The sequence below is a fragment of the Vombatus ursinus genome, unplaced genomic scaffold (assembly GCF_900497805.2).
Source record: "Vombatus ursinus unplaced genomic scaffold, bare-nosed wombat genome assembly UNPS02015035.1, whole genome shotgun sequence".
NCBI classification, from domain to species: domain Eukaryota; kingdom Metazoa; phylum Chordata; class Mammalia; order Diprotodontia; family Vombatidae; genus Vombatus; species Vombatus ursinus.
In genome coordinates, this window is record NW_020954813.1 from 287,026 (window position 1) to 305,420 (window position 18,395).

At 36.4% G+C, this 18,395-nt stretch overlaps 1 protein-coding gene across 2 annotated transcripts in view; it reads right to left on the reverse strand.

The window, feature by feature from the left end:
* LOC114031066 (serine/threonine-protein kinase N2) overlaps nt 1-18,395 on the reverse strand; it is a 170,512-nt gene that overhangs the window by 110,756 nt on the left and 41,361 nt on the right. The window lies entirely within an intron of this gene.

The following is an 18,395-nucleotide window of genomic DNA, read 5'->3' on the forward strand; positions in this document are numbered from 1 at the left end:
AAAAACATAAAACACCCAAACTATCAGAAGACTAAACAGAGATCTTAAATAACTCAGTCTCAGAAAAGGAACTAGATCTAGCTGTGAAGGAATTAACAAAGGAAAAAAAAAGTCATGGTCCTTATGGATTCCCAGGAGAATTCCATCCAAACTTTTAAAGAACAATTAATACCTATACTTCACAAATTATTCTCAGAAACTGAGAAAGAGAGCACCCTACCAGAATCCTTTTATGAGACAAATATAGTCCTACTATCTCAATCAAAGGAAGATAAAACACAGAAAGAAAACTATAGACTAATATCATTAATGTACACTGACTCAAAAATTTTAAACAAAAGCATATCACACAGACGATCACAATTTAAACAAGAAATCATTCATTATGATCAAGTGGGATTCATACCAGGGATGCAAGAATGATTCAACATTAGGAAAACAATCAACATAATTAATCATATTAAAAACCAAAACATCCAAAGCCACATGATTGTCATGACAGATGCAGAAAAGGCCCTTAACAAAGTACAACACTCTCTTATGCTAAAAACCCCAGAAAGTATAGACATAGAAGGTCTATAACATAAAATGCAACTGTCAAAAACCAAAATCAAGCATTATATTCAATGGGAATACACTAGAACTCTCCCCAAAAATATGAGATTTAAATAAGTATACCCACCCTCCCCAGTATTATTTAATATACTTCTGGAAATAATAACAATATCAATAAAACAAGAGAAATGAATTAAAGAAAAAGATAGGTAAAGAAGAGATAAAACCATCTCTGCTGCTGATGTGATGGTTTACTTGGAAAACTTTAGGGAATCAACAAAGATACTAATTAAGACAACAGCTTCAGCAAAGATGCAGATTACAAAATAAATTCTCAAAAATCAACAGCATTTCTATATAATGATAACAAAACACAAGAAACAATAATAGGGAAATCCCATCCCAACTAACTACAAAGTACATAAAATATCTGGAAGCCACCTCCCAAAGCACACAAAAAACTTGTATAGATTCAATTACAAAATGGTTGGAGGAATAGTCAGTGCTTATGAGCTAGCTAGGCCATGCCAATATAATAAAAATGATACTACCAAAATCAATTAACATTTTTAATCTTATACCAATCAAAACACCAAGGATTAAATAACATTCATTTAAAAAAACAAAAGATCTAGAATGTCAATGGAAATGGTAAAAAGATGATGAAGGGGAAGCAGCATTTCCAGGCATCAACTATATAACAAAGCAGAAGATATCAAAACCATCTGGTATTAGTTAAAAAAATAGAGAGAAAGATAATGGAACAGACTCTACTAGGGAGAGGAGAAATAAAGAAAGTCAATAACTCAGTATCTGATAAAGTAGAAAACATAAATTACCTAGGGAAAAACTCCCCATTTGATAATAACTGCTGGGAAAACTGGAACCACAGTCTGAAAGAAAGTAGGTTTGGACTAACACCTTACACTATTTCCCACAATATATACTAAACAAATATTTGACCTTAGAGCACAATATAAAAAATTTTAGAAAAAAAAAAACCATCAGATCATATACCTCTCAGAGTTATGGGGAGGAGATGTATTCTTAACCAAATACTTGATAGAGGCAATTATCAAAGATAAAATAGGTAACTTTGATTACTTGAAATTGAAAGGCTTCTTCACAGACATTAATGCATCTAAGATAAGAAGGAAAGGCACACACACAGACACCCTAATAGCCATTCCTCAAAAGATAAATGGGCAAAGGATAAAAACAAACTACTTTCAAAAGAATTACAAAGTATTCACCACATGAGAAAAATGCTCCCAATCACTAACAATAAAAGAAATGCAAATCAAAACAATCTTGAAGTTTCACCTCACACTCTGCAAATTTGCTAAAATGGCAAAAAATGACAACAGTAAATATTGGAGAGACTGTGGAAAGAAAGGCATGCTAATACATTGTTGGTAGAGCCATGAATGAAATGGTACAACTATTTTGGAAAGCAATTTGGAATTATGCAAATAAAGACTAAAATGTCCACATTCTTTAAGTCAGAGGCTCCATTACTTGGTTTATTTCCCAAGGAAGCCATCAATAAGGAAAAAAGTGCCCTTATACTCCAAAATATGTAAGGCAGTACTTTTCTGCTGACTTTTTTCCATGTATTGATCACTTGTGTGGCCTTTTTCCTCTATAAAAAAATATAATCTGTCATGGAATGGCTCTATAGGAACGGTAAATGGAGGGATACATGAGATAACAATGATGATGTGAGAAACAGAAAAAAAAATCAATAAAAACTTATTTAAAAAATGTTATTGTCATCCAGTTTACTACTGCTCCTAGCTAAGTTATCTGGAAATCCAGCTTCCCCTGCCACTCCCATTTAGGTGGGTATTTCTGTTTCACCTCCCCTCTTTGTCACAATTTCATAAATGTGCAAGGTTGCATTTGGATTGTGAACTCTATGCATTTCATTAGAGTTCCACATGCATGTTCATTTCTCTAATAATAAACCTAGTTTTTTTCTTTTTAAATATATTTTCTTTTGTTAAACATTTCCCACTTACGTGTAAAAAAATTAACAATATTTTTGCAATTTTGTAAAACATTTCCATATTTGTCACTTGGTACAAGAAGATTCAAATAAAAGGAAAAAATTAAAGAAAGTAAAAAATAGCATGCTTCAGTTTATATTCAAACAATACCAGTTCTTTCTCTGGAGGTGGATAGTATGCTTCACCATTAGTCCTTTGAGATTGTCTTGGATCATTGTATCACTGAGAATAGCTAAGTTATTCACAGTTCTTCATTTAACGATATTGCTGTTATTATGCACAATGTTTTCCTGGTTCTGTTCACTACATTATACATCATTTCATGTAAGTCTTTCCAGGTTTTTCTGTAATCATCCTGCTTGTCATGTCTTATAACACAATAATATTCCATTACAATCATAAACCACAGCTTCAAACCTAGTTTTTCATTTAAGTTTTGTGAAGCTGCTATTGCCTATTGACAAGAGTATATATGAATGAATGAATGAAAAAGCATTTGTTAAATACTTAGTTCTTGCAAAGCACTATTCCAAGTGCTAGAGATAACAAATAGAAAAGATATCCCTGCTCACATTCTAATCAGGAAGACAAAAAGTTTCAGATGAAAAGGTTAAATGGTCTTTAGGGTGCAGTGGCTGAGCACACGGTACAGTCTCCTCTTTAATGTCATTTCCATTCACAAAACAATATTTATTTCCGATGTTGAACCATTTGACAGCGCCAAGGACTTAGTGGCTAAAACTTCTTCTCATAACATGGCTGTGGCATAGAACCTGCTGAAACAGTAGTCAGGCTGCATCTCCACAACAGAGTTGTTTCCCTGGATGATGTCTAGGATGGAAGCAGCACAGGTGGTCTAGGAGGTACTATCAATGTCCTTGGGTGGCAGTGTGGTTTTTGGTGGTGGGGAGGAAGGTGAGCCCCTTCTTCTCTCTCAAAGACAGCTTCAGGGCTGGAATCCTATCTCTCCTTCAGCATACTTTGCTGCTTCAACTGGGCTGGCTTGCTGCCTCATATGTGGCCAACTGCTTAGCAGATGGCTGGAATGACTGGTCCTTTCTCCATATAAGTTGCATCCCTGATGACAACTGCCAGCACTGGGATGAAAGCAAGACCAGTGGTTTGGGGCACTACTACTTTTAGGACTCTTGTACTTACCTCCTTGTCTGTGACAGATGGTGTTGGTGGTGGTGAGAATGGTTGGCCCATTCTCAACAGTGATCAGTTATATTTTGAAGGGTTGAGCTGGAAGCAGGGACAGTGGGCTATGGGGCACTACTATTCCAATGAATTTACAGTTTTATACATTATTGTCCTCAATCATTCTACAATTCAACCAAAACGGCCTTCTTGCTGATACCCACAAAATCCCCTCATCACCATCATCTATGCCTTTGAACAGGATATCCCCATACCAGAAATGTACTCCCTTCTCACCTCTGCCACTTAACAATATTTAGTTTCTTTCAAGGTCAGCTGAAATCCAACACACACTACCAAGGGCCTTTCACAGCTGTGAATTCCCTGTTACCCCAACTGTCAATTACACTTGCTTGCTCGTTTTCTCTCTCTCTCTCTCTCTCTCTCTCTCACACACACACACACACCCTCAAAGATATTGTGGGTTCGGTTCTAGATCACAAAGCAAATATTGCAGTAAAGCCAGTCACATGAATTTTTTGTTTCCCTATGTATACAAAAGTTAAGTTTACACTATACTGTAGTCTAAAGTGTATAATAGTATTATACCTAAAAAAAAAGACATCTTAATTAAAAAGGACTTTATTGTAAAAAAAAAAATGCTAATCATCACTCGAGCCTTCAGTGAGTTGTAATCTTTTTGCTGGCAGAGGGTCTTGCCTTGATGTTGATGGCTGCTGAAGGTTGGGGGTGGCTGTGGCAATATCTTAAAATAAGAAAACAACAAAGTTTGTCCCATCAATTGGCCTCTTCCTTAAAGGCCATCATAGGGTTACTAATTGGCCTCATTTCAATACTGCTGGGTCTCAGGAAACAGGGAAGCCCTGAGGAGAATCCCTTGGGAAGCTGGGTTTTTTCCTTTATATCCCTAGTGCCTAGAACATAACAATGCTTAGTAAGTGCCTGCTACTTAACAATGAAAGCACTACTGGAGTACTGACTACAGATTCCCTAGAATTTTAGGTTATTTATCTACACCCAACCCCTCAGTGTAATTATAACTCTGTCAGTGCCCTGCACGCAGCAAATTCATGGAGCAGGGTAAAATAAACCTGTTGATGATACTCTACTTGCTTCAAAACACGTAGCTACTTTTCAGCTGCCAAATAAAATCAAAACTAAGAACAAATTAAAATATATAACTTTAGCTTTTAATGAACTATTTTTTTTAGCATGTTTGTGTCTCATTCTGCTAACAAAACTATCTCTTCCTTGAGAGCAAGGTTCTCCTAGATACTAACATTTCCTTAGATGCAGTCCAGTACACTAGTGCCCTACCCATATTAATGTTTATTTGTTGACTCTTTAGCTAAGTGGCACAAGGGTTAAAATACTGGATCTGGGGTTAAGAAGAATTGAGTTCAAACACAGCCACAGACACTTATATGCTGTGTGACCCTGGGCAAGTCACTTAATTTCTACCTGCCTCAGTTTCCTAAATAGTAAACTGGGGATAATAACAGCACCTACTTCATAGGATTGTTATGAGGATCAAAAGAGATAATTGCAAAGCACTTAGCACAGCGCCCAGCACACAGTAGGCACTACATAAATTTTAGCTACTATTAAATTTATGAAGTACATAGCTAAAGGCTGATACATAGTAGGTGCTTCATAAATTACTTATTTCCTTCCCTTCTCTTCCTCCAATTTACTACTTACCTATATAGATGATGATGAACCTATAGAAGTAGATGAAACTGCTAAAAATTTGATCTCATTTCTACCTTGTTGAAAGCAAAAAAGTTAAACTAGTGTTTAACAAATAACATAGCTCTGATTTCCAGCCTGCTCCTCTTTTCTGACCTGATGAGCTCCTATTATCCTAAACTGTCCCCAAAGCCATTTAGGAAATTAAAATCATTTCTGATTTACCCTATTTCCTTCCTAACAGAAAAGAAAAAAAAAAGAGCCAAAGTAAAAACAGTTACTAATGATGACATGTAGAAAAATGGAAACCACAAATAGTGAATTAAGAAATTAAGTTATATCATAACACAAAATGGATCACATTATAGCAAATTATAATGTACTACATTTAATGTGGATAAATTTACTTAGGAGAAATTAAATGATAATCAATTTCCATGAGCTCCCCAATTGATTGTTTAGTCATTAACTTTGGGGGAGGGGTAATTAAGGACACAAAACATACTATATAACCCTTTCCATAAATAAACTCACCTACTTTAAAAGTTCAAGAACAATCTACAAAATAGTTTTGATGCACAAGAAGACTCATCATTTAAAGCTTCTTAATGAGAAAGGACAGTTAGGGCATGCTGAATCTGAGAGATTAATAGAAAATTTAAATGCAAGTACCCATCAGGTAGTTGAAATTTCAAGGCTGGAGCTCAAGGAAAATTAAGAGCTTGTAGATATAGGTCTGGCAGTTCATCTGTATGGAGGTCATAACTGAAATCATGGACTTGTGGAATAATGTGAAACAAGATATCTTATCAATGCCCTCAAAACTTGAGTTCTTGAAAAGGCCTGTAATATCAGCTTAATTTGGTATCATTTTTGTTTTATAAAAAGTAGAGGTGGTGGGTTTAGGTGTATGACTTCCTGGGTACCTTTGTACAGAGTGCTGGACATGGAGTCAAGGAGACTTGAGTTGAGACTCTTACTATCTGTGTGACTCTGAGCAAGTCATTTAATCTTTGTCTACCTCGATTTTCTCCTTTGTAAAATGGGGATAACAGACAACATTTCCCAGGATTGTTGTGAGATTTAATGAGTTGTCTGTTTGTTTGGTTTTTTTTTTGGATGGGCAATCGGGATTAAGTGACTTGCCCAGGATCACACAGCTAGTATGTGTTAAGTGTCTGAGGCTGGATTTAGAGTCAGGTTCTCCTGACTCCAAGGTCGGAGCTCTATCCAATGTGCCACCTAGCTGCCCCCTTCATGAGATATTTGTAAAGCACTATGCAAACCCTGAAGAACTATATAAATGCTATTATTATTGTTTGTGATTCAAGGGGCATTCTCTGCCAAATGGATGTTTTGGCCCTCCATTAAAGTATCATCAATAAAAGGTACTGGGCAGCTAGGTGGATAGTTCTTTATCTCTATCCAGAACTCTATCAGTGGATAGAGTTCTGGGCCTGAAGTCAGGAAAACCTGAGTTCAAACTCAGTCTCAGACACTTCTTAGATGTGTGTTCCTGGGCAAGTCACTTAACCCTGTTTGCCTCAGTATCCTCATCTGTAAAATGAACTGGAGAAGGAAATAACAAACCACTCCAGTATCTTTGCCAAGAATACCCCAAATGGGGTCATGAAGAGTCAGACACAACTGAAAAGACTGAACAACAAAATAAAGTGTATTATTAATATGCTTTGACTTGTCAACCTTATCCAAAATGCTTCTGGTTTCTACAAAACAAATGGACTATAGGAACTTGTAAACTTGCATATTTCTCATTCATATTTCCCTCAACTAAGCTTCTTTATGGTAAAAGAACAGTTTAAAACTAAGATGCATTACGAGAGACTTATTCTAAACCCTACAATTTTAAAAAATCATACAACATCTGTTAGCATAATAGACTACAGCTTTAAGATCTCTATTAACATCTGAATGTAAGCAGAATTCTAGGCAAAGGAAACATTAGAAATTATATCTTCAGAAATTCCTATTTAGTGCCTAACTAATGAATTACTCTGTCATGCAATCTTTCGTTAAAATGTTTCAGAAAAATCAAAGACTCTGAGAGGTGGAAAGCACCCTGAGAGATCAAGTCCAAACAACTCTAACCAAGTTCTGCAATGTCACTGACATGACATTATCTAACTTCTGCTTGAAGACTTCCAATGATGGGAAACCTATCGCTATATGAAGCAGGACATTCTACTTTTGGAAATCTCTAATTTTTAAGAAGTTTTTCTAAAGAAAAAGCCTATTCTGCTTCTCTGCAACTTCCCCCCTCACTGTTCATGAGGTCTACCCATTGGAAGCAAGAATTAGTCTGATTCCTCTTCTATATGACAGTGTGTCAAACACTTGAAAGCATTTATCATACTCCCTTAAGTGCAGGCCTCTTCTCTTGTATTAATAAGTTAATAAGCATCTCCAATTCCCTCAAACAATCTTTTCATGGCATTATCTACAGTCTTCTTACCATACCTGCTCTTTTTGGACAAGTTCCAATTTATCTATGTCCTTTCTTTTTTTTTTTTTTTAATTTTCAAACATTTATTCCAGAGTTTGGCCCCTAGTTCTTGTTCATCCTCACTTTTTTTTGCACTTTTTCCCAATTTATTTATTTTTAGTTTTCAACAATCACTTCCATAAGATTTTGAGTTCCAAATTTTCTCTCCATCTCTCCCCTCCCCCACCCCATGACAGCAACCATTCTGATTACCCCTTCTTCCAATCTGCCCTCCCTCCTATCACTCCCCCCATCCCCTTCTCCTGTTTTCCTATAGGGTAAGATAGATTTCTATACCCCATTGCCTGCGTATCTTATTTCCCAGCAGCATGCAAAAACAATTTCCAACATTTGTTTTTAAAACTTTGAGTTCCTAATTCTCTCCCTCCCTCCCCACCCACTCTCATTAAGAGAGCAAGCAATTCGAGATAGGTTTTGCATGTGTAGTCATGCAAAACACTTCCATAATAGTCATGTTGTGAAAGACTATATTTCAACAGTTTGGAAAAGGAAGGACAAAAATTGACTGAAGAAAACAAATCCTTAAAAAACACAATTGGCCAAAAGGAAAAGGAGGCACAAAAATTCACTGAAGAAAAGAACTCCTTAAAAAGCCAAATTGGCCAAACAGAAAACCAAGTACAAAAGCTCAAAGTACAAAAGCTCACTGAAGAAAATATTTCCTTAAAAATTAAAATTGGGCAAGTGGAAGCTAATGACTCCACAAGACTTCAAGAAACAATAAAACAAAGTCAAAAGAATAAAAAAAATAGAAGAAAATTGAGTTATCTCACTGGAAAAACAACTGACCTGGAACACCGAGCAAGGAGAGATAATTTAAGAATTATTGGTCTACCTGAAAACCATTATCAAAAAAAGAGCATAGATATCATTTCAAGAAATTATCAAGGAAAACTCTGATCCAATCTTTGATTCAGAAGGTAAAATAGAAATAAAAATTAAAAAAAAAAAAAAAAAACCACTGATCAACTCCTGAAAGAGATTTCCAAATGAAAAGTCCCAGGAATATTATAACCAAACTCCAGAGCTTCCAGGTCAACGAGAAAATATTGTAAGTATCCAAAAAGAAAAAATTCAAATATCATGAAGCTACAGTCAGGATCACACAAGATTTAGCAGCTTCTGCATGAAAGAAGCAGAGGGCTTCGAATATGATATCCTAGAAGGTAAAGGAGTTAGGATTATGAACAAAAATAACCTAAGTGGGGACAGCTAGGTGGCTCAGAGGATGGAGCACCAGTCTTGGACTCAGGAGGACCTGAATTCAAATCTGGCCTCAGACACTTGACACTTACTAGTTGTGTGACGCTGGGCAAGTCACTTAACTTGGAGGATTGCATCACCAAAAGGCAAAAAAAAAAAAAAAAAAAAACTAAGCAGCAAAACTGATTGTATTCCTTCAGGTGGAAAAATAGACATTTAATGAAATAGAGGACTTTCAAGCATTCCTGATGAAAAGACCAGGCCTGAATAGAAAATCTGACATTCAAACAGAGGACTCGAGAGAAGCATAAAAAGGTAAACATGAAAAAGATCATAAGGGACTCAATAAAGTTAAACTAGTTACATTCTTACTATGGGAAGATGATACAGATAACTCCTAAGAACTTTTTCATTACTTAAGGCAGTTAGAAGAAGTCTATACAGAGGGCATAAGTGTGAATTATATTGGGATGATCTCCAAAAAAATAAAGTGAGAAAGAGGGACCCATTGGGAGAAGGGGAAGGGAGAGGTAGAAGGGGGAAACTTCTCACCAAAAGAGACACATAAGGAAGAGCTTTTATAGTGGAGCAGAAATGAAGGGGTAGGGGTGACAGGCAATGCTTGAACTTCACTGTCACAGAAAATGAGTCCAAAAAGGGAAGAATATATATATAAAAACACACCCGGGCATAAAGATATGGGGGGAATAAAAAGGAGGGCGGATTAAGGGAGGAAGTGATCAAAAGTAAAACAGACTTTTGAAGAGGGACAGGAGGGGGGGGGGGGAGAGACAGAGAGACAGAGAGGGAGAGAGAAGGATAAATAGAAGAAAACTGGATAGAGGGAAATAACATAATTAGTAATCATAACTGTGAATGTGAATGAGATGAGCACCCATAAACCACAAGCAGACAGCAGAATGGATTGGAAACCAGGATCCAACAATATGTTGTTTACATAAGACACAGACACAGACACACACACACATACACTTAAAATAAAGGGCTGGGGCAGAATCTAATATACTTCAGCTGAAGTAAAAAAGGCAAGGGCAGCAATCATGACCTCACACAAAACAAAAGCAAAAAAACCAAACCTAATTAAAAGAGATAATCAGAGAAACTATATTTTGCTTCACAAAAAAAAGGTACCATAGACAATGAAGTAATATCAACAAATTTTACACCAAGTTTCTCTATCAAAGGCCTCATTTCTCAAATATATAAGGTATGAAGTAAAATTTATAAAAATAAGAGCCATTCCACAATTGATTAATGGTCAAAGGATATGAACAGGCAATTTTCAGAAGAAGCAAAGCTACCTAAAGTCATATGAAAAAATGCTCTAAATCATTATTAATTAAAGAAATGAAAATTAAATCAACTCTGAGGTACCACCTCACACCTATCAGAAATGACAAATGATGGAGGGGATGAAGGAAAATAGGTACACTAATAAACTGTTAGTGGGGTTGTGAACTGGTCCAACCATTCTGGACAACAATTTGGAACTATGCCCAAAGGGCTATAAAACTGTGCATACCTCTTGATCCAGCAATACCACTATTAGATCTGTACTCCAAAGAGATCAAAGAAAAAGAAAAAGGACCTATAAGTACAAAAATATTTATAGCTGCTCTTTTTGTCATAGCAAAGAATTGGAAATTGAGGTGATGCTCATCAATTGAGAAATGGCTGACAAAGTTGTGCCCTGTGAGTGTAATGGAGTACCATGTACTATAAGAATGACAAGTGAGGTGGTTTCAGAAAAACATGGCATGACGTACATGAACTCACGCTACGTGAAGTGAGAAAAACCAGTAGATCACACTGTAGTAGCAATGTTGTGATGATGATCAACTGTGAAAGAGTTGGTTACTCTGATCAATACGATGATTTAAGACAATTTCCAAGGACTCATGATGAAAAAATACTATCCACCTCCAGAGAGAGAAATGATGAACTCTGAGTGCAAACTGTAGTATAATTTTCTTGCTTTCTTTTTTTATTTTGGTGATATGGCTAATATGGAAATGTTTTGCCTGATTTCACAAATATAATTGATATCATATTGTTTGCCTTCTCAGTGAGGAGGGAGGAGTGGAAGGTAGAGAGAATTTGGAACTAAAAATTTCAAAAGAATATTAAAACTAAATAATTTTTTGCAAAAAAAAAAAAAAAGACCACTAGTGAATATCTAGAAAAGGAAATTATTGTGAAGAACTAGCATAGCTTTGCCAGATCAATCTCATTTCCATTTTCCCCTCCTCCCCCAGGGTTCCTAAACTAGTAGCTAAGGAAAATGTTATAGGTATTATTTACATAGATTTTAACAAAACTTTTTTTTTAAATGTCTCTCATCCTATCTTTTTGGAAAAGATGGGAGAAATATAAGCTATACTGGTTCAAGGTCATCTTACTAAAGAATATCTCTAGTGGAGTGCCTCTGGCAATCTGCACATATTTTCTGTCAATGACCCAGATAAAAGTATGGAATAGTATATTTATCAAAATTTGCAGATGACACAAAGCTGGTAGGGAGATTTGACACAATAGATAACAGTGATGACCCCAAAAGACTGGTAGAATTTTCTCTCAGTTTCAGGAAAGAATTTGAAAGCTGACCTTCCAGAGCCCAGGCAACATCCACTCACTCAAACATTTATTAAATTAGTCAACTAACATTTACTAAGGATTACTATGTGCCAGGCATTGTGTTAAGCACTGGGCATACAAAGAAAGGTAAAAGAAAGTCCCTGCCCTCATGGAGAACACTGTCTAATGCAGGACACAACATGCAAAATATGAGCAAGCAAGATATATAAAGAATAAACTGGAGGTAGTCTCAGAGGGAAGGTACTAAGAGTAAGAATGACTGGGAAGGCTTCCTGCTGAAGGTGGGGCATTAACGGAGACTTGAATGAAGCCAGGAAAACTAGAGGGTAGAGATGAAGAGGAAGACAGTCGTAGTCACTTTAAAATTTTCAGGGTTAAGACATGCAATGTCACATGGAAGGAACAGCATGGAGGCCAGTGTCACACTATGCTGGATGGAGGAGGAGGTAAAAATTTTTCATTAATATACAGTCCCTTTTCACAGGATCTATGATCTAGTAGTAAAATGAGATAAATACAGTTAACTATAATACACTTAATAAATATAATAAGCTCATTAGAGAGTTGCAAAATAGCACTGTGAAAACTGAGGATTTAAATCATTACCAAACAGGGAAGGTTTTTATGAAAGAGATGACATTAGAACTAGGAATTCAAAATTACTTAGAGAAGGAAAAAATTTCAAGTTATAACTCTAATATCAAACTATTCCTCTTGACATGAGAATTATTTTCTGGGTATCTATTATGTCCCCACTGAGGAAACCCTAGGAACTTTAGTATCTAGCTCACTTTGCTTCCTTCCAAATGCCTTCAGTTACCCTGCAAACATTCAGGCTAACATGAGCATTAAATATAGTAAACATTTAAGTTACCCAATAAAAATACAGAAAGGATTCAGAGTCAAGTCTACAGCCAGTCAAGGGGAAAAAAATCCTCTCATACTTCGTACAGGATCCTTAGAATCCTTCTAGTTTGTAGTATTTATTACTTGTGAAGTCTGGAGTTCCAAGAGTGCTGCCCTTTCTCATGTCGCTACCCACAGACTCCACTTCAATCCTGTCCCGGACCAATTAGAGTTCTCACGGCTCGAAGTATTAGAGAATGTCAACATCTGGGTTTGCTCTTTCATGTCATGGCTTTGTGCCACTTATTCCTCAGTTCCCTGATGTGTTTCTTTCAGTATCAGCTCTCCATCTTCCTGCTGTTTCAGTGTCCCCATATGGCATAAACTTCTTTCCTCTAGGGGCTTGCAAAATGCAGCAATGTACGCCTCCCTCCATGTCCACATTTAACTTGGCATCTCCATTTTGCTCTGGTTCCCATCTGTCTCTGCTTTCCATGGCCTACTATGTCCTTTTTACTGGAAAGCAACTTCCTTCTTAGGTATATATCCCATTGCACAAAAGGAAAAAGGTTTACCTACTTCTTCTTGGTATGGATTCACATAAGGAAAAGGGGAGGGGGAGAGGAAGGGTGCCCAATGCCAGAGTCCTGCAACCAGATGGAAAATGAAGAGGTGACTGCTCTAGATCCCCCCCCTTAAACAGAAAATCTAGGAGTTCCCAATGAATGTCCACCTTCCACAATCTCTGATCAGAGGGAGGGAGGGGTCCAAAGAGCAGGGGTTAGTTTCAGAGCTGATGTGATCTCAAAGAATGATGAGTTTCTACAGAAACTGTTCAAACCTGACAAGTGTGAACAAAGGATTGGCTGTGTTTACAATGCACACTACCAGGATAGTTTGGCTAGGGCACAAAAGACATGTAAGCAATATAAGAAAAGGATAGCAACAGATCGTGGAGAGTTCTGAATGTCAGACAAAGGAGTTTAAACTTTACTTAATGTATTCAACAGGAAACTACAGAAGATTCTGAGGAGTGACCATTACCAGATCACAGACAAAAGCAGCTTATTTTGGCAGCAGTAAAGAATGTAAGGGAAGAGACCTGTCAGAAGCTCAAATGAGATAATGTACTTTAAAGAGCTATACAAATGTCATGTATCATTATCAGATTTCAGGAGGACCTATACTAGGATCACGAGGCTTTGGAAACAAAAAAGAGAACAGTATCAAAGAAGTAAAATAGACAGGAATTGATTGTATATGAGCAGTTAGGGAGGAAAAAAGTCAAGTAAGAAGCACGGAAGACACGGTGACACAGTGGTACTGTGGGCAGAAATAATTTAGCCAGAGTGAAAAGAAGTTGAGGTGGGGAATCATGACTTCAGAAGACGGAGAGTGAGGCATGCCTCCCACCACTCCGCAGAGAAATGGTAAAGTAGGGTGTGCAATGAGGTATTCATTACCAATGTGTTGACTTGTTTTGCTAGATTATATTTGTTAAAAGGGGGTTTCTTTGGTGTGGAAGGGGAAGAGGAGTCAGTGGGATAAAAGAAAAAAGGTTATAAAAAAAGCTTTTTAAAAAAATATCACAACAAAAAGTTTAGATGGGAAGTTTAGTTTTTTAGACCTATACTGAGTCCTTAAAATTTCCTTTTTTTCATGTTTAAAAACTGGGTACTGATCTCCATTTTCTCTAAAACAAGGGTTCCTAACCTGGATTCTAGGAGTCTGTGAACTTGGATAGGGAAAAATTACATTTTTATTTTTACTACCCCTTAGTTTCCTTTGTAATCTCAGGTATTTTATTCTATACATCTAAAAAACATTATTCAGGAAAGGGTTGACAGGATACATTCATGAGACTCCCAAATGGTTTTATGTCACCAAAAAAATGGTCAAGAATAACAATCCCTGCTCTAAAGAGGTATAGATCATTTAACATTCCAAATCCATCCACTGCCAAGGCAAAAATTTTAGAAAAATTATCAGTCTTATTTATACCAAATCTCATGATTCTTTCAAATGACTGAGCTCCTACAATGTACATGTCACAATATATCCAAAGACTGAGATCACATTAATGTGAAACATACCCTAAATGTACGCTGGTTAAAAATCAGATAAAAACAGCAAAACATAATAACACTTGATTTTCTCAACTTAAGATTAGAATAATTTTCTAAGCTCCTCAAGGGCAAGAATTCTTCTTTTTACCTTTGAATCCCTAGTGCTTTGCACATTGTAGGTGTTTGTTAAATTCTGTACTTTGAAGAAGAAAAGCAACATGTATGATTATTAAAAGCACATTAGAGCTCCATTTTAATTCTGGCAAATGTAAAAGTTTTAAAATGACATCATTTGTGGGCTACAATATTTTTGCTATTTAACTAACCTATTTTTAGCCAAGCAAATTCTACTGCTAGATATGAGAATACACATTCCACTCTAATTAGACCACTATGTTTGGCAGTCAAATATTCTGAATACATCAATGTGTTAATATGTATGTGATAAAACTACCATTTCTATTTTATGAAGAAATCATCTAACTCCCAAGTGAAAACTAATTTCTAGTACAACCACTGTTAACATTTTCTAAGAGACTACAGCCATACTATTACTAATATACTTCTAACAAATTCATAGTGAAGTTAAGAAAAAAAGAAAAAAATGACTGATACCAGATTTGTTTTTTTTTTTTAAAGTACAGACAACAGCTTGTTATTAGAGCCCATATTCTTTACTTAGGAACAGAAAAAGATGTTTATTCCACAGCAGGCAATATTCCCAGAACAATGATGAAAAAGGTATAGTTTTTCCCCCCTTTACATTCTAAAACACAAGATAAGATGTTTCTGCTTATTCTAATAAATGCCAGGAAATATTAGAGTAGGGGTAAAAGCAGAGATCTCATTGGTGCACTGACCTCCCTATCCTAGAAATGTCCCCTTTACTTTGATTCCCAGATGACTCCATTAATTGGACCCAGGACATGGTTAATAATTTTTCTACACTTTAACTACTCAAACTGAAACTTCCATCACTGAAGACAAGTAGCAGCAGCCCCAAACATGGCAAAATTTGTAAGAATAGAATTCTGTCTTTGAGTCTGAAAATTAAGAGAAATGATAATAATAATAACAATAACAGCAGCTAACATGTATATAAGCATGTGCCAGGCACTGTGTTAATAAGCACTTTACAATCAGCCACATTAATGTCAGGTTAAATGGGAGAAGTACCACAAGATCAGGAAAGGGGAAAAGTCTATTTAAAGGTCAGGCCAATAAGCTTGACTTAACTTCATGGGAAAATTCTTGAAAGGATCAATAAAAGAGAATATCTAGAAAGGGAAGCAGTGATTACAAATAGCCAGCAATGGTTTTATCCAGCACAAAACATGCCAGACAAATTTCATTTACATTTTAGAGTCAACATTTATATAGCCCTTACTATGTGCCAGTTACTCTGTGTGTGTGTTTTACAATTATCTCACTTGATCCTCACAACAACCCCAGAGGATAGGTGCTATTATTATCCCCATTTTACAGAAGAGGAAAACTAAAGAAAATAAAGGTTAAGTGATTTGCCCAAGGTCACACAGCTAGTAAGTGTCTAAAGCTGGATCTGAACTAAAGTTCCTTGTGACTCACAGGATTACTAAACTAAAATTCAATTTTTGCAAAAACAAACCAAAAAAACCTTCTGATAAAGTATCTCATACTAAGCCTGACAGATATGGATAATACAATCAGATTGAGTTCAGAAATGGCTGGGTCCAGCCTCAAAGAATAGCTGTTAATGATTTGGTACTAAGTGGCAGGTTTCTAGAAGTCCCTCATGGATCTGTACGTGACCCTGTGCTACTGAACATTTTAATAATGACTTGTATAAAAGGTATAGATGATTGCTAATCAAATTTTCAAGTGACACAAAGTTGGGAGGGAAAGTTAACACACTGGATGATGATCAGGATACAAAAGTTTCTTGATAGACTAGAGCATTAAGTTGAATCTAACAGAATGAAATTAAATAAGGATAAATACAAAGTCTTGCACTTAGGTACAAAAAATCAATTCCAAAATGTAAGAGAGAAGAGGCATGAATAGGTATCAGTTCTGAAGAGTGCCTTCAGGTCTGAGTGGACTTGTGTGCTCAATAGTAGTCAGCAATGTGTGTGCTGCAGCAGCCAAAAGAACTAATGCAAGCTTGGCAGTGTTAAGAGAGGCAGAGCTTCCAGGAGCAGAAGTGATAATCCCACTGGATTCTGACCTTGTCAGACCTCATTTGGAATATTGTGTTCAGTTCTCAGTACCACGGTTTAAGAAATACATTAACAAACAAGGGTGTCTAAAGGAATGTAACCACGCTGGTGAAGGTACCTGGGAGTTTATGAACTATAAGGATCATCAGCTGAAGGACTTGAACATGTTCAGCCTAGAGAAGAAAAGACTAAAGGGGGACTTGATAGCCATGATCAAGTATCTGAAGGAGTGTCATGTGAAGGAGAGATGAGACTTGTTCTGTTTGGCCACAGAGTGCCCCAAAAGAAGAATGGGGTAGAAATTGCAAAGAATCCAAGACAGCCTTGATGTCAGGAAAAAACTTCCTAACAGGAGCTGTCCAGAAGTTGAATGGTTCTTCTAAAGAATGCTGTGTGACCACTTATCAAGTATCACAATTTGTATGAACTCTTTCATCCACAGTTGGATTCTAGAGTTGCTGAGATCCAACACTCAAATTTCTGTGATTCTGGAGGTTAAGTTCCACCTCTGACACATATGAGCTTATGTAGCAAAGGACAAGTCAATTACTTCATCTCTGCCTTGGATGTCTCAATTGTGAGTGGCCCTACTAATACCATTATTAAAAGCTGATTAGCAAGGGGCTCTTTTATCAGCAGAACACTCAAGTGTAAAGGACAGGCACCACATGGCTGGGGAATGTTTCACCAAAGAACTTAAGATTTTACTGGACACTATGATGCAATACTCAAGTGAGTCTTAGCTTTCTTTTCTGTCAAGTGAGGAGACAAAGATTGAACTAAAATGAGTTCTGGAATCCTTCTCCATTCCAACCTTCTAAGGGCTACAGTCTAATATTCTATATGAAAAGCATTCTGATAGAGGAAAGAAAGCTGGACAAGAAACCAAGAAAACTGTGCAAGTCCCAGTTCTGATATTTCGTAGTTGTGTGTGGTCATTCTTTATCTACAAAATGAGAATGGCAATTCTTATACTATTTACCTAACAAAGCTATTGAGGAAAGCACTTAATAAACCCTAAAAGACTAGAGAAATAGTAGTTTATGTTATGTGGCACGATGGATTATGCCAAATATGGCAACCAGATATTCTCCATTGCTACAAGTATAGCTCAAGTAATTCAGGGAAAAGTAATTCCCTAGAGAGCATGAAACATATTGGATTGAGTTGCTGAAGGAAGTTAACGATCTCTTCAAAGTCACTTAACAAATAACCTTCATTTCTCTACATGTAAGTATTTATACATATCCTGGCTCCTCACTCACATGAAAGGCTCACATATATACAAACTATTCTTAAATAACTTGAAAATGCTGTGCTCAAAATGTATGATAGATTAAAGTATGAAAATGCAAAAAAGTCCTACTCTCTATCTTTAAGTTGAAGGACAGTGAGAACACATATGTGTCTAACTGTGGGACAGGCTGCAATATTCTGATAAAAACTGGTTAAAAAATAGAGAGATAAGGGATATGAACAGGCAGGTCTCAGATGAAGAAATTAAAGCCATCTATAGTCACATGAAAAA